This window comes from Pan troglodytes, chromosome 2 (assembly GCF_028858775.2).
Source record: "Pan troglodytes isolate AG18354 chromosome 2, NHGRI_mPanTro3-v2.0_pri, whole genome shotgun sequence".
Classification (NCBI taxonomy): Eukaryota; Metazoa; Chordata; class Mammalia; order Primates; family Hominidae; genus Pan; species Pan troglodytes.
In genome coordinates, this window is record NC_086015.1 from 129,470,976 (window position 1) to 129,495,056 (window position 24,081).

The 24,081-nt window shown below is 39.4% G+C and overlaps 1 long non-coding RNA gene across 1 annotated transcript in view; it reads left to right on the forward strand.

The window, feature by feature from the left end:
• LOC129143527 (uncharacterized) overlaps positions 1 to 23,114 on the forward strand; it is a 33,292-nt gene extending 10,178 nt beyond the window's left edge. Inside the window, exons 2-3 of the long non-coding RNA XR_008547075.1 lie at positions 20,289 to 20,362; positions 21,367 to 23,114. This is a non-coding gene — a long non-coding RNA (uncharacterized LOC129143527). The remainder of the gene's footprint in view (positions 1 to 20,288; positions 20,363 to 21,366) is intronic.
• Positions 23,115 to 24,081: the final 967 nt, after the last annotated feature.

Below are 24,081 nucleotides of genomic sequence, written 5' to 3' on the forward strand. Positions count from 1 at the left end.
GTATGACATGTATCTCTATAAAGGGGAGGGCCCCATCATCACACACAGTCCCCCAGGCTTCCTTCCCATCCCCATCTCCAGTTCCACCGTAGCCAGCATTTCAAGTTTGGTCCACAAAATATCCCACAACTTTGTTTTAAATGCACAGATAAGCCTTATACATATGTGGAAAGTATTTAAGTGGTATTATATTGTATATCAGTATTTATCTATCATGTTTTGAAAAAGAAAAACTCTCTATGAACCTAATCAAACTTTTCAAAGTACATTAGGGAAAACAGAATTTAGCTAGATTGGGGTTAACTTATGTTAAGAACAGCAGGTTTCTCCAAGACTCTCCAAGATGGATTCTTATCACATTCTCAAATGCACAAAGGAAAAGAGTTTGGTGACTCTGGAACCAGAATGGGGGTTGTGGAGGCCGTTGTTTGCCCTGTGGTCTCAGTTCTTTATGGATCTAAGAAGAGTTGTTAATTTTCAGTTTGGTTTTGCTTTCTTCTTATTGTAAGGATGGGAGTGAAGACCAAGCTCCTTATATTTCAGACCAAAAACCAGAAGTCCCAAAACATTTCAAAGTCTAAATACAGTTGATACTTTTCACAGAAAATATAAATGACCAAGAAGTAGTAGAAAAAGTGAATAAATCAATAAATATTCATGGCATGGAAAACCCCTTTAACTTAAAAAGTATCTGTCACAAGCCAACAACTTACGACAAGTTGAATGATTAAACACTAGAGACAAACATATGCATTATTCATGATCTAAGATCCCAGAAACCCTTTAAAATCCTTGGGATCAATTAAATCTCACAATCAGGTTTTTTTTTTTCGGATTTCTCAAAGATAATGTCATACATATATTATACCTTGGAAAACAACCCCAATGAGGACCGGGAGGACAGTCCATAATCGAGCACATTACTGCCTAGGCCACCAAATGCTCTTGCCCCAAGTTGTATACTTGAAGAGTATAAATAGTCCTCATTGGTTCAGGTCAGATTTTATTACCCAAAGAGTTTGCCACAGACCTTATATTTCAGAGTTTTTTGGCATTTAGGAATTGCAGGTGAAGTGCTGTAAACCTATAACTATCAATCAAAGTTGTTCATAAACTTCTAGACAATGCAATAGCACAAAAAAAAAGCTTAAAAACATTGGAAAGAAAAGAGACAAAATTATCATTATATTAATTGTCCATTTCTAGAAAATAAGAAAGTACAGAAAACTAGATTTTAGAGTGTTTTTTAATTCAATATTTTCTATATACATACATATAACATATGTGTGTGAACATATGTGTATGTTTGTGCATGTATGTAAGAATGGGTAAAACCCTTCTTTTCACCCAGATGGAGGTTGAGGAGAGAGAGTAACTGTTCTTGGCAAATAATTTAATCCAGTCTTTTCTAGACTATGCATTTCTAAGGCTCTAATTGTGTTGCTAAGGGAGAGGTGTTTATAGCAGGTTTGTGGCTGCTTTCTTACCCTGCTAAGCCTGAAAGGGAAGCAGAAAAAGAACAAAGAACTAAATACCACTTTGGATAATAGTGTGATTTACTGATTCCATGGGAGGAAGTGTGTTCTTCCTAATTAAGAGTCAGTTAGGAGACATTTTCTTCCTTGCTGTGGCAAGAACTAATGTTTGTCCTTAAGAAAGACATGTTTGTGCTTAAGTCAACAGACACTCTGTACCATGCATAGATTAATTTCCAAATGGACTAAACATTTAAACATGAAACATCAATAAAATTATTTCAATAAGATATAGAATAGTAATCCTAAAACCTTGGAATTGAGTGTTTTCATTCTCAGACGTCCAAAAGAAACAATTTGACTCATTTAACCATGTAAAAATATATAATTTTTATGGTAAAAAAAAAACACCAAAAATCTTAAAAGAGGAAGTCACTGGTAAAAGTATTCACAACTAAAATGATCACAGAGGGTGTAATCGTTGAATTGTGCTCCTCAAAAAATATCTGTTGCACTCCTAACCCCAGTACCTCAGAATGTGACCTTATTTGGAAACGGGATCTTTTCAAAAGTAAGTGCCTCATATGAGGCATTAGGGTGGGCCCTGATGCAATATGACTGGTGTATTTGAGTATTTGAAGTGGGAGAATACTTGATGCCAGAGATGGGAGGCCAGGAAGAAATAATAAATTTACAATGCACAGCAAACACCATCTTTTAGGGAGAATTCTGGGAATATGGTAACCTGAGCCCAGATCCATTTCCTTCATTCCCACATGTACCTTTTCTGGACCAATCAGCTGCTGAGACTCTGAGCATCTATCTGGGTGCTCATGCAGCCTGGGCTTCTATGAGCATCTCAAAAAGAAGACCTCTGTGGTGCCTTCTCCCCAGTAGCTCAGTGGCAGGTGCCTGGAAGTCAACACTGGGGAGCTGCCAGGAAAATCCTGGGAAGCCTTGGGGGAAGTTCCCATCAGCCCCATGAGCCTGCCTGGTTTCCCTGGTCAAGAAGATACTAAATGTGGGCTGAGTTCTCCTGACCCTGCAGCTAGGGAAACGCAAACAGGATGGAGGAACAAGGGTTTCAGCACATGACCTGCAGTCAGCCTGCTGCAGTGTCACCAGCACATGGAGGCAGAAATCTCTGCACCTTCTACAACCTGTAGAGCTGCTGCCATGCAGGGAACACCAACAACTAGACTTGAGCCCTGATGAGCCAACACCTAGCCCACAGGATCATGCCAGCCAGAGGGTAAGATTATCCCACAACAAATATAACTCACACCTGGAGAAAGAGAGCTGCTAGAGGACAAGGGTGCAGCTGGAAGAAAATTGGAGGAGGTGAAGAGGGAAAGGACATTTACATGGATGCAAGAGCAGTGCAAAAGAGTTTCTGGAGCTAAAAATAAACGTAATTTTCTGCTCCAAAAATTCAGTGGATGAGTTACAAGAGAAAAGAGACACTGTTGAAACCTGAATTAGAGTTAGCATTCTGAATATTTACTGCTTATTGCAGTAATATCTCAAAAGATAGCAAATATATCAAATATCTCAAAAATATATCAAATATTTCCAAAAATATAGCAAATATATCAAATAAGACAGAAATATATCAAATAAGATAGCAAATATATCAAATAAGACAGAAATCATCATAAACAAATATATAAGGGTTTGGAGCAGTGCATACCAAGGATGAGACAGTGGGAGTGTCCACCCTCAGCTCAGACAATAGTGTGTGCCTTGTCAGGAGATAATTTAGAAAACCAACTAAAAGACAGTTGGTTTTCTATGATCACAATGGACTGGCAATACTCAACAACATCAGTGATACAATAGTCCTCAAAACAGTCTTCTTTTCATCTAAGATGTAAACCCTTGCTGCAGTTACTGGTTTTTTAAAAAAATTAACTTTACCTTTTAGAACAGTTTAAATTGTCAAAAAGATTTAAAAGATTGTATAGAGAGTTCCCAAATACTCCTTCATCCATTTCTCCCTAAAATTAGTGTCTTTCATTAGTATAGTATATTTGTTACAATTAATGAATCAATACTGAGACTAATATCTAGAGCTTATTCTGATTTTCTTAGTTTTACCTAACATGTTTTTCTGTCCCAGGATTCCATCCAGGATACATTACATTTACTCGTCATGTCTCCTTAGGCTCTTCTTGGTGTGGCAGCTTCTCAGACCTTCCTTGTTTTTGAAGATTTCAACAGTGTTGAGGATTAAGAATTTTGTAAGATGCCCCTTTTTTGAAACTTATGTGATGTATATCTGATATTTTTGTCATGATTAGATGTGGGTTATATGTAGACCACACAGGTAGAGAAGCAATGTTCATCACATTATAATAATATTACATGCTATCAACATGATTTGTCACTGTTGATATTGACTTTTGTCAAAGATCAGTTGACTATATTTCTGTGAATCTATTTCTGGGCTCTCTACTCTGTTCCATTGATCTCTTTGTCTCTTCTTTTCCCAGTATCACACTGTCTTGATTACTGTAGCTTTATAGTAGTAAGCCTTGAAGTTGGATTGTGTCAGTCTTCCATCTTCTTTTTTTTTTTTTTTTTTTTTGGAGATGGAGTTTCACTCTTGTTGCCCAAGCTGGAGTGCAATGGTGCAATCTCGGCTCACTGCAACCTCTGCCTCCCAGGTTCAAGTGAGTCTCCTGCCTCAGCCTCTCCAGTAGCTGGGATTGCAGGTGTGCACCACCATGCCTGGCTAATTTTTTTGTATTTTTAGTAGAAACAGGGTTTTACCATGTTAGCCAGGCTTGTCTCGAAGTCCTGAGCTCAGATGATCCACCCACCTCGGCCTCCCAAAGTGCTGGGATTACAGGCATGAGCCTGGCCAGTCCTCCAACTTCATTCTTCTTCAGTATTGTGTTGGCTATTCCAGGTCTTTTGCCTTTCTGTATAAACTTTAGAATTAGTCTTTGATATCCACTAAATAGGTAGCTGGGATTTTGATTGTGCTGCACTGAATAAAATTAAGTTGGGAAAGACTGACATCTTAAACAATATTAAATCTTCTTATCTATCCGTGAACATGAGATATCTTTCAACTTATTTATATCTTTGATTTTTTAAAAATTTTATTTTAGGTTCAAGTGTAAATATGCAGGTTTATTATATAGGCAAATTGTGTGCCACAGGTGTTTGATGTGCAGATACTTTCATTACCCAGATAATAAGCGTGGTACCTGATAGACAGTTTTTCTGATCCTTTCCCTCCTCCCACCCTCCACCTTCAAGTAGGCCCCAGTGTATGTTGTTCCCCTCCAAATATACATGTGTTCTAGTTGTTTAGCTCCTGCTTATGAGAATGTGTGGTATTTGGTTTTCTATTCCTGCATTAGTTTGCTAACAATAATGGCCTCCAGCTCCATCCATGTTCCTGCAAAGACATGATCTCATTCTTCTTTTGTATGGCTGCATAATATTTCATGGTGCATGTGTACAACATTTTCTTTATGCAGTCTACCATTGATAGGCATTTGGGTTGATTCCATGTTTTTGCTATTGTGAATAGTGCTGCAATGAACATACCTGTGCATGTGTCTTTATAACAGAATGATTTATATTTCTTTGGCTATATACCCAGTAATGGGATTGCTGGGTCAAATGGCAGTTCTATTTTAAGTTGTTTGAGGAATCACCGCACTGATTTCTGCAATGTCTGAACTAATTTATACTCCCACCAGCAGCATATAAGCATTCGTTTTCCCTGCAACCTTACCAGAATCTGTTATTTTCTGACTTTGTAATTATAGCCATTATGACTAGTGTGAGATGCTATCTCATTGTGGTTTTGATTTGTATTTCTCTAACGATTAGTGATGTTGAACATTTTCTCATATGTTTTTTGACCATTTGTATTAATATGTCTTCTTTTGAAAAGTGTCTTTTTATGTCCTTTGCCTATTTGTTAATGGGATTGTTGTTGTTACAAAAAATTGCTTGTACATTTGTTTAAGTTCCTTATAGATTCTGGATCAATAAGGATGTATAGCTATACTTTCTCCTATTCTATAGGTTATCTGTCTACTCTGTTGATAGTTTCTTTTGCTGTGCAGAAGCTCTTTAGTTTAATAAGATCCTATTTGTCAACTTTTTTTTTTGCAATTGCTTTTGGTGTCTTTGTCATGAAATCTTTTGCAAGTCCTGTGTCCAGAAAGGTATTTCCTGAATTATCTTCTAGGGTTTTTATAGTTTTAGGTTTTAGATTTAAGTTTTTAATATATTTTGAGTCGATTTTTGTACATAGTGTAATCTAGGGGTCCAGTTTCAATCTTCTGCATATAACTAGCTGGTGATCTCAGCACCATTTACTGAATGGGGAGTCCTTTTCCCATTGCTTGCTATTGTCAACTTTGCCAAATATCAGATGGTTGTAGGCACGTGGCATTATTTCTGGGCTCTCTCTATTCTGTTCATTGATGTATGCATCTCTTTTTGTACAAATACCATGCTGTTTTGCTTACTGTAGCCCATAGTTTGGAGTCAGGTAACATGATGCCTCCAGCTTTCTTATTTTTGCTTAGGATTGCTTTGGCTATTAGAGCTCTTTTGTGATCCCATATGATAGTCTTTTCTAATTCTGTGAAGAATGTCATTGGTAGTTTGATAGGAATGGCACTGAATCTGTAAATTGCTTTGGGCAATATGGCCATTTCAACAATAATGATTTTTCCTATCCATGAACATGGAAAGTTTTTCCCTTTGTTTGTGTCATCTCTGATTTCTTTGAGCAGTGTTTTGTAATTCTCATAGAGATTTTTTGCCTTCCTGGTTAACTATATTCCTAGGTATTTTATTCTTTTTGCACTATGGTGAAATGGATTGTGTTCTTGATTTGGCTGTCAGCTTGGATGCTGTTGTTATATAGGAATGTTATTAATTTTTTATGTTGATTTTGTATCCTAAAACTTTGCTGAAGCTGTTTATCATATCAAGGAACTTTTGGGCAAAGACTATGGGGTTTTCTAGATATAGGATCATGACATCTGCAAATAGGAATTGTTTGACTTCCTCTCTTCCTATTTGAATGCTTTTATTTCTTTATCTTGCCTGTATATCTTTGATTTTTTAAATTAGAGTTTTGTAGTAAAACTTGTAAAAAGTTTTGTTAGCTGTATACTTAAGAATTTCATTGTTTTGGTGCTAACATAAGTGTTCCTTTTAATTTCAAAAACATAGATGTATATAGGAAAGCAATAGACTTTTCTATATTAATCTTGTATTCTGCATCTTTGCTATAATCACTTATTAGTTCCAGGAGTTTTATGTTGATTCATTAAAATTTTCTACATAGACAACTATGTCATCTGTGAACAAAGACAGTTATATATCTTCTTTCCAAATCTGTATACTTTTATTTTCCTTTCTTATCTATTTGCACCAGCTAGAACTCCTAATACGTTGAATAGAAGTGGTGAGAGGGGACATCCTTGCCTTCTTCCTAATATTAGTGGGAAAGCTTCAAGTTTGTCACCATCAAGTGTGATGTTAGCTGTATGTTTGTTGTAGATTCTCTTTATCAAGTTGAGGAAACTCCCCCCATTCCTAGCTTGCTGAATCTGTATCATAAATGGATATTGGATTTTGTCAAGTGCTTTTTTTACATCTATGCATATGACCACATGATTTTTTTCTTTAATCTGTTGATATGATAAATTACATTAATTGATTTTTGAATGTTAAACCAATATTACATACCTGGAATAAATTCCACTTGCAGGTGGTGTATAGTTCTGTGCACTGTTGGATTTGATTTGCTAATATTTTGTTGAGGAGCTTTACATCCATATTCATGAGAAATATTGGTTTGTAGTTTTCTTTTCTTGTAAGGAAAGTCTTTGTCTGCATTTAGTATTAGGGTGATGCTGACCTCAGAGAATAAGTTAGGAAGCCATTCCTTGGCATCTGTTTTTTGAAACAGATTGTAAAGAATTTTTATTGTTTTTTCCTTAAAAGTTTTGTAGAATTCACCAATGAAATCATCTGGGTCTGGTACCCTCTGTTTTAGAAGATTATTAAGTATTCACTCAATTTCTTTTTCAGTTTTAGAAGATTATTGAGTATTCACTCAATTTCTTTTTCAGTATAGACCTATTAAATTAACTATTTCTCTTTGTGTGAGTTTTAGTAGATTGTGTCTTTTGGGTAATTGGTTTTTTTCCCCTAAGTTATCAAATATGTAGTGACAAAGTTGTTCGTAATATTTCTTTATTTCCCTTTTAATATCCACGGATTAGCAGTGATGGTGGGCTTCCTTTTATTTCTGATATTAGTGATTTGTGTCTTCTCTCCTTCTCTCTCTCTCAGTTAACCTGGCTATCCAAGATCAATAAAATTGATCTTTTCAAGCAAGTTTTTTGATTTCTTTTTTTGGTTTTTATTTATTTTACATTTCATTAATGTTTGCTCAAATTTTTTTGATTATTTATTTTCTTCTGCTTAGTTTGGATTTAATTTGTTCTTCTTTTTCTTTCCCAACATTAAAGCTTAGATGTTTAATTTTGAGATCTTTCTAATTTTCTAATATTTGCAGTCAATGTTATAAACTAAACTTGTTATTGGACCCCTCTAATAAATTTTTATTTCAGTTATTAGACTTTTCAACTTCAGTATTTCTATTTGGTGTCTTTATATGATTTCTATGTCTTTATTGATACTCTCCATGTGGTGAAACACTGTTTTCCTGGTTTCCTTTAGTTATTTGTATGTGGTTTCTTTTTGTTTTTTGAATATATTTTAAATAGTTGATGTACTGCCTTTGTCTAATAAGCCCAATATCCAGGTATCATCAGTGCAGGTTTCTATTCATTTTTTAAATGTACATAGGCCATAATTTCTTGTTTCTTTGCATGCCTTGTAATATTTTGTTGAACATCAGACATTTTGAATATTATAATATGGAAGTTTTGGAACTCTGATTTTCCCCTATCTCCAGTGTTGCTGCTTGTTGTATTTGTTTTTTCCGTCTTTAGTAACTTTTCTGAACTAGTTTTGTAAAGTCTATATTCTTTGTCATGTATAGCCACTGAAGTCTCAGTTCCTATTAGCTTAACAGTCAGCTAGTAATTAAGCAGAGATTTCCTTAAACACCTGGGAGGAAAATCTCCCAGTCTAAAGATGCGCTCTGTTTGTGTTTTGTGTTTGTGCCTCCACCAGGCAGTTTACAACTCTGCCTTAGCCTTCACTTCCTGCTTACACAGAGTCAGAAAGTCAGCCAGAGGTTAAATCTTAGGGCCTTCTCAGGTCTCTTTTAGGCATGCAGTCAACCATCCTGGGAGTGTGCATAGACTTCTTGACTCCTAGGAGCTTTTCAAAGACTTTATTCCCCCAAAGCATTTCATTCCTCAGCCTTTCCTCCCAAGCTTATTGATTCGTCTATTGTTTCTCCTAATTGCTATCCTTTGAGTGAGATGGAGTGATTTTAACATTTGCCTTTAAAAGTTTCTGATAGAATGTTGAAAGCCCTGGTATGTTCTGAATTAGGAGAAATAAAGGCAAACCCATTGATCCCTTCCTTTTGGGAGCCAACATACAGGTCAAAACAAAAAAAAAAAATGCAATTATTTAAAGATAAGTTCTGCTGTGCTCCCTCCAGTACTAAATACCTGTACTGTGAATGCCAGCTGTTGTCTCAAGGTCACCATCAAGCCAGGAATGGAACCAGGATAAGTTAAAATGCCACGAATTTCTTTTACTGAAATTCAGCTGGTTTTTCTTAATTAAACATTAGGCTTTGGATTAGTTTCTAGCATTCCTAAAAAGTTGATTTTGGCAGTTTTTGCAGTTAGTTTATTGCTTTTGTGGAGGGACAAATTTTGATGTTCTCTACTGTGCCACTTTTGCTTCTCTACCCTTTCACTTTTAACCTGTTTATGTCTTTATATTTAAGTGGATTTCTTGCAGTCAATATACAGTTTGGTCTCATTTTTAATCCAATATGACAATCTTTGTCCTTTAATTTGTGTATCTGGACCATTTAGATTTAAAGTTATTATTGATATAGTTGAATAATGCTAACATATTTGCAGCTTTTTTCTATTCATTTCACTTGCTCTTTGTTTCTTTTTTTCACTTGTTCTTTTATTGCTTTCTGTGGTTTTAACTTAGCATATTATAATATTTCATTTTCTCTCCTCTCTTAGCATATCAATGTGGGGAAAATTGATATTGAGTTCTCAAATAATAGTAGGAATAAAAGACTAATGTAGAACCTTAAATAAACAATGGGAAAATTAAAATAAAAAATATGTTTAAAGAGCAATCATGTAAAATAAATAAAACAAGATGGAAAGAATAAAATCAAGATTAAAGTCACCATACCAAAAAAACCCCAAAATTGACTAAATTCCTGTGCCATAAATACATACAATTTTTATTTTTCAATTTTAAAAAGTTTTTTTAAGAGACAATTTAAAAAATAAATGCTTACCCAAACCTTGCCCATCTCCTATCAAAGAAGCCTGCAACACTGTGGTGCTTCACCCTCAGAAGGGGCACACTGGCGTGTTGAAATGAGATGAAGTATTCCACATTTTTAACCTCCCCAAAAATACAGAGCCTGCCATAGTGAGTTAAAAAATAAAACATAATTTGTTTTTGGAAGAGTTTAAACACTCATCAAAGTGGTAAGAAAACATTGCAAATAAAGAGGCAGATAAAGAGATAATAAACAAATACAAGTAAAAAGGAAAATACAAGTAAAAAGGAAACAATGTCAGTAGCAACCAAACCATTGATTAAAAGCACTAAAACAGGTAAATGTAAATACATTTTCCCTAACTCCCAACTGGTTAAAAATGTATATTTTTTAAATACACAAAGCATAACTTGTAAAGAAGATACAACAGAAGTTAACCTATATGCACCAAATATAGCTGTTTAGTACATAAAAATAATTTATTAGAAATGCCAGGAAGCTGTGTCCATTTTCTACCCAATAGCATTTTCCTTTCTTACTCATGAGAGGTGCCTGATTCTGCTGCAGGCTACAATGTACCCGATTAACAGACCACATTTCTCAGGCTTTTTTTTTTTTCTGCCACAATGATCATGCAACTAGAACCAGGCTAGTAAAATGTAAGCAGATGTGTTTTGTGGAACTTCCGAAAAGGTCTCTTTGAGATCACTATCTCAGAAATGTGCCTTTTGCCTGCCTTCATTCTTCCTTCTTGAATAGGACACAATGGTTCCAGCAGCTGTCTTAAGAAATGCAGGTGAACCCATGCTAAGAATGGTGGTGCAAACAGATACAAGAAGCCTGGTTCTTGTAACTTAGTGGTGCTACCACATCAGCCTGTGGTGTCCCATCTCTAAGCATTTTTTAATGTAAGGTACTAAATATTCTGTATTTAAAATATTTTCAAGCCTCGGCAACATAGTGAGATCCAGTCTCTACTAAAAAATTAAGAATTTGTGAAAGTTAGCTGGGCATGGTGGCCCATGCCTGTAGTCCCAACTACTCAGGGGGCTGAGGTGGGAGGAGTACTTGAGCCTGGGAGTTCAAGGCTGAAATGAGCTGAGATCACACTACTGCACTCCAGCCTTGGCAAGAGAGAAATATCCTGTCTCCAAGATCTATATATATATATATCCAATCTAGTTTCTTTCTATTGTATGAGCCAAACTTAATCCTCACTAATACAAATTGGTAAACATACAAGAAGAGTAAAAGACTTCAATGTATTTCTGCAATAACAGGACAGATGTCATAGTCAAAAAAGTGAGTGAGAATTTTGTGCATCAAGAAACATTATCAAGAAAGAAAAAAGGGGCCGGGCGTGGTGGCTCATGCCTGTAGTTCCAGCACTTTGGTAGGCCGACGCAGGAGCATCATGAGGTCAGGAGATCGAGACCATCCTGGCTAACATGGTGAAATGCCATCTCTACTAAAAATACAAAAAATTAGCTGGATGTGGTGGCAGGTGCCTGTAGTCCCAGCTACTCAGGAGGCTGAGACAGGAGAATGGCGCAAACCCGGGAGGTGGAGCTTGCAAGGAGCAGAGATCATGCCACTACACTCCAGCCTGCATAGCAGAGTGAGACTCCATCTCAAAAAAAAAAAAAAAAAGAAAAGAAAAAAAAAAGAAAAAAAGAAAGAAAAAAAGAAGCCTACAAAATGGGAAAATATATTTGTAAATTATATATCTAATAAGGGTCTAATATTCAGAATATATAAAGAACTCTTATAAGTCAACAATGAGCATGCAAACAACCAAATTTTTTTTAAATGGGCAAATGAGTTGAGTAGATATTTCCCAAAAGTAGATATGCAAATGACCAACAAGCACATGAAAATATGCTCTACATCATTAGTCATTAGTGAAATGCCAGTGAAAGCCACAGTGAAATACTACTTTATAAATAGTAGGATGGCTATTACCTTGAAAACAAAGCACACACACAGAAAGTAAGAAGTGTTGATGATGTGGAGAAATTGCAACCCTTATGCATTGCTGGCAGAAATGTAAAATGGTTCAATCACCATGGTAACAGTTTGGTAGTTCTTCAAAAAGTTAAAATGGGAACTATCATATAACCCATCAAATCCACCCTTAGGTACATACCGAAGACAATTGAAAACAGAAACTTGAACAAATACATAGACACAAGTGTTTGTAGCAGCACTATTCACAATAGCCAAAAGGTGGAAACAATCCAGAGTTCTCTCAGTAGATGAATGGACAAATAAGTTGTGGTATAGCCATACAATGGAATATTTTTTGGCCTAAAAATGATTGAAATACTGGTACATGCTACACGGTGGATAAGAAGCAAAAACATCATGCTAGGTGAAAGAAGCCAGACACAAAATGTCACATGGTATGATTCCATGTATAGGTTGTATATTAGTCCATTCTCACACTGCTATAAGGACATATTCAAGACTGAGTAATTTATAAAGAAAAGAGGTTTGATCAACTCACAGTTCCACAGGGCTTGGAAAGCCTCAGGAAACTTACAATCGTGGCAGAAGGGGAAGCAAACATGTTCTTCACTGAGTGGCAGCAGACAGAAGTGCAGAATGAAGAGGATAGGAAAGTCCCTTATAAAACCATCAGATCTCATGACAACTAACGCACTATCATGAGAACAGGATGGGAGAAACTGCCCAGTGATTCAGTTGTCTTCATTTGGCTCCTCCCATGACACATGGGGATTATGGGAACTACAATTCAAGATGAGATTTGGGTGGGGACACAGAGCCAAACCATATAATTCCACTCCGGCCTCTTCCAAATCTCATGTCCTCACAGTTCAAAACTATCATGCCCTTCCAACAGTTCCCTAAAGTCTTAACTGATTCCAGCATTAACCCAAAAGTCCAAGTTCAAAGTCTCATCTGAGACGTGGCAAGTCCCTTCCACCTATGAACCTGCAGAATCAAAAGCAAGTTAGTTACTTCCTAGACACAGTGGGGGTATGGGCATTGGGTAAATAAGCCCATTCCAAATGGGAGGAATTGGCCAAAACTAAAGGGATGCAGGCTCCATGCAAGTCCAAAATCCAATAAGACAGTCATTAAACCTTAAAGTTTCAAAATGATCTTCTTTGACTCTAAGTCTCACATCCAAGTTGTGCTGATGCAAGAGGTGGGCTTCCATGGCCTTGAGCAGCTCTGCCCCTGTGTCTTTGTAGGGTACAGCTCCCTCTTGGCTGCTTTCATGGGCTGGCATTGAGTGTCTGTGGCTTTTCCAGGTGCACAATGCAAGCTGTGAGTGGATCTACCATTCTGGGGTCTGGACGATGGTGGCCCCATTCTCAAAGCTCCACCAGGCAGTGCCCCAGTGGGGACTCTGTGTGGGGGCTCTGACCCCCAATTTCCCTTCCACACTCCCCTAACAGAGGTTCTCCATGAGGCCTATACCCCTGCAGCAAACTTCTGCCTGGGCATCCAGGCATTTCCATATATGCTCTGAAATCTTCATAGAGGTTCTTAAGCCTCAATCTTTGACTTCTGTGCACCCACAGATTCAATATCACATGTAAACTGCAAAGGCTTAAGCTTGCACCCTCTGAAGCCACAGCCTGAGCTGTACATTGGCCCCTTTTAGCCATGGCTAGAGCAGCTGGGATGCAGGGCACCAACTCCCAAGGCTGCACACAGCAAGTGGCCTTGGACCTGGCCCAGGAAACTATTTTTCCCTCTTAGGCCTCCAGGCCTGTGATGGGAGGGGCTGCCATGAAGGTCTCTGACATGCCCTGGAGACATTTTTCCCATTGTCTTGGTGATTAGCATTTGGCTTCTCGTTATGCAAATTTTTGGGGCCAGATTGAATTTCTCCCCAGAAAATTGGTTTTTCTTTTCTACTGCATCATCAGGCTGCAAATTTTTAAAACTTTTATGTTCTGCTTCCTCTTGAACACTTTGCCACTTAGAAAGTTCTTCTGCCAGATACCCTAAATTATCTCTCTCAAGTTCAAAGTTCCATAGATCTCTAGGTCAGGGCAAAATGCCACCCATCTCTTTGCATATCAAGAGTGACTGGATTAGTCCATTTTCATACTGCTATGAAGAAATACCCAAGACTGGGTAATTTACAAAAAAAAGGTTTAATTGACTCACAGTTCCACATGGCTGGGGAGGCCTCACAATTATGGCAGAAGGCAAAGGAGGAGCAAAGTCACATCTTACATGGAGTTAGGCAAGAGAGTATGTGCAGGGGAACTGCCCTTTCTAAAACCATCAGATCTTGTGAGACTTATTCACTACCATGAGAACAGCATAGGAAAATCCCACCCTCATGATTCAATTAGCTTCCACTGTGTCCCTCCTACAACACATGAGGATTATGGAAGCTAAAATTCAAAATGAGATTTGGGTGGGGACAGAGCCAAACCATATCAGCGACTTTTACTCCAGTACCCAACAAGTTCCTCATCTCCATCTGAGACCACCTCAGCCTGGACTTTATTGTTCATATCACTATCAACATTTTGGTTAAAGCCATTCAACAAGTCTCTAAGAAGTTCCAAACTTTCCCACATGTTCCTGTCTTCTGAGCCCTCTAAGTCTATAGGAAGTTCGAAAGTTTCCCACATTTTTCTGGTCTTCTACTGACTCCCCCAAACTGTTCCAACCTCTGCCTGTTACCCAGTTCCAAAATTGCTTCCATATTTTCAGATATCTTTACAGCATTACCCCATTACCTGGTACCAATTTACTGTATTAGCCCATTCTCATGCTGCTAGGAGGACATACCTGAGACCAGGTAATTTATAAAGGAAAGAGGTTTAAGTGACTCACAGTTCTGCAGGGCTGGGAAGGCCTCAGGAAACTTACAATCATAATGGAAGGAGAAGCAAAAATGTCCTTCACATGATGGCAGCAAGGAGAAATGTAGAGCAGAGGTCGGGAAAAGACCCCTTATAAAATCATCAGCTCTCACGAGAACTAATTCACTACGATAAGAACAGGATGAGGGAAACCTCCCCCATGATTCAAGTATTTTCACCTGGTCCCTCCCAGGACATGTGGGTATTATGGGAACTACAATTCAAGATGAGATATGGGTGGGGACACAGCCAAACCATATCAGGTGAAATATTCAAATCTATAGAGACAGAAAGCAAATGGTTTTTGGCCAGGTGCTGGGAGTGTGGAGCAGCTGAGAAGTGACTGCTCACAGGTACATGGTTTTATTAGGGATGATGAAAATGTTTTGAAACTTGTACTAAACATACTAAATGCCATTGAATTGTACACTTTATAAAATGTTGAATTTTATGCTATATGAATTTCATCTCAATTTTTTAAATAAAAAGAGGAATCAAATGTGATTATACATACATATGTGTGTGTTGCATCCTTGTGTGTCTATTTATATAGATAAATAATCTTACATCTCTAGAAGGGAGAATGTACTTTTTCTATATCCCTTAAACATTTAAAGGAATTTACCATGAAATCCTTGTGTCCAAAAATAAAAAAAATTTTGTTGATCAGGATTCAATAATATCAGAAACAACTAATAAAAATAGGACCAAAAGTTTTATTTATATATATATATATATATATATATATATATATATATATGTTAAAAAACATGCTCCCAGCTGAACTTGAATCATGGGGGTGGTCAAAATAAAGAGTGCAGACTAAAGAAAAGCAACCCAAAGGGGAGCACTTCATAACAACATCAGAAAATGAAGGAAGTAAGGAAGGACTCAGCTGTAAACTCCAGAAAACAGAAGAAATAAGGAAGAGAGAATTGGTAAAAATAAAAGATGAGGCCAGGCATGGTGGCTCATGCCTGTGATCCTAGCACTTTTGGAGGCCAAGGCGGGAGAATCACTTGAGGCCAGGAATTTAACACCTGGGCAATATCGTGAGATCTTATTGCTACAAAAAAATTTAACTTAAAGATAAAATTATTAAAACATAAAATAGAAATAAAAATAAGAGAAGACAGTCACAGGAGAGAGAAAAAGAATTATAGGTGAAAGCTAAATATACACCCATGGCACAAATTTCAAAATCTAGATGAAATGAATGATTTCCTAGAAAAAAATTAATTATAAAACTTCATACAAATGAAGCGGAAATGTTGAATAGAAAACCACCATAGAAGAGACTGAGAATGTGATAGGAAATCTCCCCTTGAATAAGGCACCAGAGCCAGGTAGGATCAATAAACAAATCATTCTAGTGCTATTTAAACTATGTCAACCTACAAAAAAAGGGAAAATTTTCCTATTCATTATAACAAGTCAGCAGAACTCTAACACCCAAATTGTATAAAAGAAATATAAGAAATCTATATACCAATTTTACTTCTGAATATAGATATAAAAATTCTAAATAAAACATTAGTGAAACAAATCAGTAATGTTTCAAAAAATGGTACACTATCAAGCAGGGTTTATTCCAAGAATGAAAAAGTGGCTTAATATCAGGAAAACCTAAGAAATAAAAGCATTATTTTATTAGCACAAGCTGAAAATGCAGTTAACCAAATTTATCAGTTGTTCTTAATAAAAACTCCAGGAACCAAGGAAAACTACTTAATAAAGATGGTCCACCAAAATTAACAGCAAGTATTATTTTGAACTACAAAACACTAACGTCATTTTAATTAAAACCCTTAACTACAGAGGGATACTCATTCTCACCATTATTTAACATTGTCTTGGAAGTTGTAGTGAATGCAATGAAATAAGAACATGGAATAATTTCTATAAGCATTGTGATATGGTTTGGCTGTGTCCCCACCCAAATCTCATCTTGAATTATAGCTCTCATAATTCCCACGTGTTGTGGGAGGGACCCAGAGGGAGATAATGGAATCATGGGGCGGTTTCCCCCATACTGTTCTCATGGTAGTGAATAAGTCTCATGAGAGCTGATGGTTTTATAAGGGGAAACCCCTTTCACTGGGTTCTCATTCTTCTCTTGTCTGTCGCCATGTGAGATATGCCTTTCACCATCTGCCATGATTGTGAGGCCTCCCCAGCCATGTGGAACTGTGATTCCATTAAACCTATTTCTTTTGTAAATTTCCCAGTCTTGGGTATGTCTTTATCAGCAGCATGAAAATGGACTAATAAACATTGGAGGCAGAGATAAAATAACCTCTGCTCAGAATGATACAATTATATATAGAAAACCAAGAACCTATTAAGGAGGCAACATTGTAGAGACAGAGAGCAAATCAGTGCTTGTCTAGACTGGCGTTGGGAATGGGGAAATGCAAACTGGATTGGAGTGATGTTTGTGTAAATCTGTAAATTTACTGAAAGTTATAAGTTGTACATTTTAAATGAGTACATTTTTTAGTAGGTAAATTATGCCTCAATAAAGTTGTTATAAAAAATCTTCTAGGTGGAATAAGAAAATTTAAGATGGATGGATGTGATATTAAATAAAACTACTATTTTTCTTTAAAAGTTTCAAAAATTTAGGAATGTACTTATAAGAAAAGTATAGAAACTGTAAAGAAAATTAATAAACCTTATTGAAAGGCATAAAGCAAGAACCGAACTAATAGAAAACAACCATAATCTTGAATGGGAAAACTGAATAGCATCAAAATGCCAATTGTTCTAAAATTAATATTAAAAATCAGTGCAATTCTAACAAGAATCCCAACAACATTTTTCTCTCCATTGGTTAAGATGATCTTAAAGTTTATGGGGAAAAACAGATACCAAGGATGGCAAATGAAAGTTATAAAATAGATCAATAACAATGAGAAGATTTGCCTAACTAGGAACAAAAGCATAGGGTAAAACCGTAGTCATTGAGACAATATGGCCTTAATGTAGGAATAGACAAATGGGTCAATGAAACAGCAAGTAAGATCCTAATATACATACATATATATGTGTATGTGTGTATACACAGACGTAGAATTTTCACACATGACAGAGATCGTTGTTCAATTTTGTGGGAAAATGGGAAATTGTTTAATGAACGGTACTGGCACAACCAGCTGTCCATTTGCAAAACAATTACATTGGACTCTCATCTTATACCATATACAAAATTAAATTCCAAATATACTAATGACTTAAGAAGCAAAATAATGGAAATCCTGCAAGAAAAAATCTATAAGATTACATGACCACCCGAGAGGGCAAGAAAGAACTTATTAATTAATACTGGAAACCAAGAGGTTAATTTCTTTTTTAAAGAAAAATACCGGAATGAGAGAGTTCCCTGACCCACTTGCAGGATGTACAACAGGGGTTTGGCTCATCTGTTCAGCCACTGCCACTACTCAGACCCCTTACAGGAGGGGGAGCATGCAGATGGGCAGGTGCAGGAGCCAGGGTGAGTGCTTTTGGGCTTCAGACCCACAGTGGCATATAGGGATGTTTACCTAGACATGTGGAGTGACTCTCAAAGCCCCAGTGGGCATGGTACAGTGCTCTTTTAGCCCTACCATCTGCAGACAGCTTAAGTGTTAACCAGCTCAGTGCCTTCTCGGTACCCAGGTCCTTGTCCAGCATCTAGGAAGAATCAGGTCACACATGGACTTGAAGGATGGTGAATGTGGGGATTTTACTGGGTGATGGAGGTGGCTGTCAGTGGGATGGATAGGAAGCTGGACAGGGGATGAAGTGGGAAGATGATCTTCCCCTGGAGTTTGGCCATCCAGTGGCTGATCTTCTCTCTGACCGTCCCCAGCTGAACTCTAGATGTTCAGATGCTCCTTCTCTTCTCTCCTTCTCTGCCTCACTGTTCTGCCACTTTTCTGCTCTTCTTTTCATCTGCTCTTGGAGTCCAGAGTTTAGGGTTTATATGGCTACCAGATAGGGGGACATGGCAGGCCAAAAGGCAACTTTTGGGCATGAAAACAGGGCTGCCTGTTCCCATTTAGGGCCTCAGGTTTCTAGGCTTTAGGGTAGGGCCTTTGCTGGGGAGCCGCCCTCTTCTACCCAGTATTTCCCTGTCGCCTGTCCATATCATTTCCCCTCCTCTCAAGAGGCATATCTAACTGCCCTTAGAATATGGATGACGACCAGTCTTAGCTACTTCCTGCTGACAAGGGGCATTGTTTGGAGAAAATGACAGTCTGAGTCCTTCCAGAGGTCTATGTAAGGGTCCCCAGCAAAAGGAAGCCATTGTCCGAGGCTTCGGTTGCCTGACCATTTGGAGTTTTGATTGCCTTTAGGTGAGAGAGGATAAAAACAAGTTTCATAAGGTTAAGTATACATGGGTTAAACATGTGTGTTATACAAGGAAAAAATCTAGTGCCAAAGATTACAGAAATAAGAAGTGAAATATACTAACAACATTGTACCCCAATCTGTCTCACCCTGGTGAAAGAAATTAAACCTTGTAAGGGAGCAGATAAACTTTATGAGAGAGCTAACTGTTCTCACCACGTCTGTAGCAGTTAACAGGTGCACCTTGGGAATTATGGGGTTTGTGGGCTTGCATGGTGTCCATTAAAGCTTCTGTCTCTTTCCTGTGTCTCCCTACCTCCACTGTAAAAAACCGAGGTGGCAACTTTCAGGAGGTCCTCTAAAGTACTATCTGGTCCCAGGGCCAGTTTCTGCAACTTCCTCCTAATATCAGGGGCTGCTTGAGTAATAAGTGTCTCCTTTGGGATTAGTTGTCCCTCGATGGAATCAGGAGATAGAGAGGTATGCCTTAACTAAGGCCCTATTCGCTTCTCCAAGAAGGCAGTGGGATTTTCATTAAATCCATGGTCTATCATGGATAGTTTGCTATAATTGAAAGGCTTGGTCCTAGTCCTATGTAAGCCCTCCATTATGCACACCTGAAAGTATCTCCTCTTCCAGCCTCCATCTCATCACTGGGAGCCCAACCAGGGTCAGTCACTGGTACTGCTTCTCTTCCAGTTGGATAAATTTCGTCCCCTTCGCTGAGCTATATGTGATACAAAGCTCATCCCCAAATCTCTCTGCGGCTTGCAGAGCAGCCTGCTTCTCCGTGTCCATCAGGGTCTGATTCTAAAGTAACACATGTCTCTCCAGGAGAGTTCAAATATTTGGGTGAAATTGTGGAAAGCCTCTATATATCTGTCAGGGTTATCTGAAAACTTGCCAAGATCCTCCTTAATTTACTTAAGTTCTGTAGAGAGAAGGGGACTTGGACCTTACTGGGGCCAAATTCACCAGGCATCTGTTGGAGGGGCAAGAGTGAGACTGGGGCTTGTCTGGGGTGAGGATTTCTAGGACTGGGTAAGTGAGAGACTGAAGCTGGATAGGGAGATCAGGGTGGACCCAGAGGAGCAGGGTTGGAGGGAGCTGGCTCCTCTGCTGGGGGTGCCTCTGGGATTCATTTCTTTAGTTACCTGGGATTGTTTCTTGCAGCCTCTCCTGAGATGGCAAACAGGAGGTCTGGATCAATCCTACAGTGTCGGCAAATGTCTGGATTACCCTGCAAGGTAAAGAAAGCCTGCACATATGGGGCCTCAGACCATCTGTCCTCATATCTACAGAAAAGATCCAACTGCTGGATGGTATTGAAATGAATTGTTCCTTCCTGAAGCCAAGCCATCCTTCATAATTTGGCCAAACCTTTGTGCAGAGGGCTATGAGGCATTTTTCTTCCAGACTGTGAGGGTCAAAGCAGTCCCAGTGGTTCAGGATGCACTCCAGAGGAGTATAAGCTGGGGGTGGTAAAAAGAGCTGGTTGCCTATTCTGAAAGACAGGGAAATAGAGGCATCCCTCATTTCCCTTTTTTCTTCCAATGAAAACTTAGGATGTGATGGAGAGAAAGCAGGGCATCCCCGCTTTCCCTTCTGTCTTCTTATCCCTGAGTTCTGGCAACCTTAGACAGATGCCACCCATGGATGCTATTGTGGCCTGCACCTGTGAAGCAGGGAGGGCCTAGAGAACAGGAATTATCCATCCTCATCTACGTCTCTATCCCCCCTACTGTCAGCAACCTTTGGGTTCCTTGGGTCGCATCTATGCCATGGACCATGGCCTCCTTCCATGAAGCAGGGCTTTAGTCAACAGGAATTTGCCCCTGCCCATTTACATTGTGCCTGTTGCCTGACTTTGGATCCCTCAGATCTGGTTTTCCTTTCTAGAGCCTCAGCCTGAAGCTTGGAACTGAGTTTGAGACAAAAAAAAAAAAAAAAAAAAAAAGAAGAAGAAGAAGAAGAAAAAAGTATTTCAGGGGCCTGCGTGTATCTGTTTAGATTGTCTCAAAAGGGCCTTGCCAGATTTGCAGTTATCAGCCAGCAGGGGTCGCTTCCTCGTTGTTTTTCCTAGCATAAGCAGAGGGCTAGGGCTGGAAAAGAATCCTTTTGCACAGAAAAGGAGGAAAAAAAAAAAAAGCTTAAGGGGCAAAAGACGGGGGGTGGGGGGGGTCCTGGGGGAAGAACCTCTTGCTTTGTGAAAATGGATTCCTTTAATTATTGTATCTTTCCCCCATTTCAGACCAGTGAGGATCCTTCAGCCACTGGGGGAAAGGCTCTGCTGACACAGCAACAGCGAGCAGGGGGCGCCAGCCAGCCCGCTGGCCGTGCAGTGTTCCAGCGGCAGGCGTAGTTTTCTCCCACCTCTCATGGACATTGAGTGCACCTTGTGTATGCTATGGACATGCCCAGCCGCTGGAGATGGGAGGGGAGGGGGTAAGAAGGGAAGCCATTGTGCCGGGACCCTGAGGCCATTGAGGTGGGGTTTGGTGTCTCACCAAACGGAAGCCACATTGTTCTGAATTGCACCTCTGATGGCTAGGCCAAATGCTCATTCTGTTTAACATCATTGCTGCAGTCTGTAGCAAAACCCTTAACGTTACAAAGGAAGAGATAGAGCCACTTCAAACCGTGAAAGGAAAAGAGATACCACAGTTAAGTCCGCCTGTCTTGGCCAACGGAGTTCAGTCTTTGGGCTTTCCAGCAACAAAAGATGCCTTCAGTTGCCCCAGGGTTTTACTCCAGTCCCCGGCAACAGCTAGATCTCCATGAAGGGAAACAGCCAATATTTTTTTTACTTGCAGGAAAGGGAGGCATGACAGCTCCACATCTGTGTTCACCCTTGTGGATCCCAGGTGAGACTCCAGATGAAATGGGAGAGTTCTCTGACCCCCTCACAGGACATGTGACAGGAGTGTGGCTAGTCTGTTCAGCCTCCACCACTGCTGAAACACCTTATGGGAGGGGGAGCATGCAGATGGGCAAGCGCAGGTGCCACGGCCACCGCTTTTGGGCTTCAACCCCATGGTGGCATCTAGGGGTGTGTGTCTGTGACTCCTGAAGCCCCAGTGTGTGTGCTCCAGTGCTCTTTTAGCTCTGCTGTCTGTCAGGCCTCTGAGCCCAAGCTAAGCCATCAGATCCCCTGTGACCTGCACGTATACATCCAGACGGCCTGAAGCAACTGAAGAACCACAAAAGAAGTGAAAATAGCCAGTTCCTGCCTTAACTGATGACATTCCACCATTGTGATTTGTTCCTGCCCCACCCTAACTGATCAATTGGCCTTGTGACATTCCTTCTCCTGGGCAACGAGTCTCATGATCTCCCCACCCTGCACCTTGTGAGCCCCGTCCCTGCCCACAAGAGATAACCACCTTTAACTGTAATTTTCCACTACCTACCCAAATCATATAAAACTGTCCCACCCCTATCTCCCTTTGCTGACTTCTTTTTCAGACTCAGTCTGCCTGCACCCAGGTGATTAAAAAGTTTTATTGCTCACACAAAGCCTGTTTGGTGGTCTCTTCACATGGACTCGTGTAACATTTGGTGCTGAAAAACCTGGGACAGGGGATCTCCCTCAGGAGATCAATCCCCTGTCCTTGCCCTCTCTCCGTGAGGAGATCCACCTATGACGTCGGATCCTCAGACCAGCCCAAGGAACATCTCACCAATTTTAAATCGGGTAAGTGGCCTCTTTTTATTCTCTTCTCCAAGCTTTCTTGCTATCTCTCCACCCTTCAATCTCTCCCTTCCTTAATTTCAGTTCCTTTCCCTTTCTGGTAGAGACAGAGGAGACACATTTTATCCGTGAACTCAAAACTCCAGTGCCAGTCATGGACTCGGGAAGACAGTCTTCCCTTGGTGTCTAATCACTGCGGGGATGCCTGCCTGATTATTCACCCATATTTCAGAGGTGTCTGATCACCACGGGGATGCCTGCCATGATCCTTCACCTTGGTGGCAAGTACCACCTCCCCTGGGTGGCAAGTACCACCCCCCCGCCCAACCCCGTGTCTCTACCCTCTCTTTTCTCTAAACTTACCTTTTTACTATGGGCAACCTTCCACCCTCCATTCCTCCTTCTCCTCCTTTAGCCTGTGTTCTAAAAAACTTAAAACCTCTTCAACTCTCACCTGATCTAAAACCTAAGTGTCTTATTTTCTTCTGCAACACTGCTTGGCCCCAATACAAACTTGATAATGGCTCTAAATGGCCAGAAAACAGCATTTTCGATTTCTCCATCCTACAAAACCTAGATAATTTTTGTCAAAAAATGGGCAAACGGTATGAGGGGCCTTACATCCGGGCATTTTTCACACTTTGTTCCCTCCCTAATCTCTGTTCCCAGTGTGACTCATCCCAAATCTTCCTTCTTTCCCTCCCACCTGTCCCTTCACTCTCAACCCCAAGCATTGCTGAGTCTTGAATCTTCCTTTTCTACCAACCCATTTGACTTCTTCCCTCCTCCCCAGACTGCTCCTCCTCAAGTTGCTCCCCACTTATCTGCCTCTCAGTTCTGCCACTCTTCTGCTCTTCTGTTCATCTGCTCTTGGAGCCCAGGATTTGGGGTTTATATGGGTACGAAATAGACGGGCATGGCAGTCTGAAAGGCAACTTTTGGGCCAAAAACAGGACTGCCTGTTCCAATTTAGGGCCTCGGGTTTCCAGGCTTGAGGGCGGGGCCCTTGCCAGGGAGTTGCCTTCTGCTGCCCAGTATTTCCCTGTCTCCTGCCTGTATCAATATTATAAAATATTTTTAAGATGAAAATCATTTCCTGTAGAGTGAAAAATTACATAAAGTCAGCAGATAAATGCTAGGTTTATATTACAGAAAATGAAGCCATATCTGTAAGAGATATGGTGTTTTTCACAAAGTGGTAAGTCTGAACAATCCCATAGCAGAATGCGTAAAGAATATGAAAAGAAGATTTACAGATGAGCAAATCCAAATGGC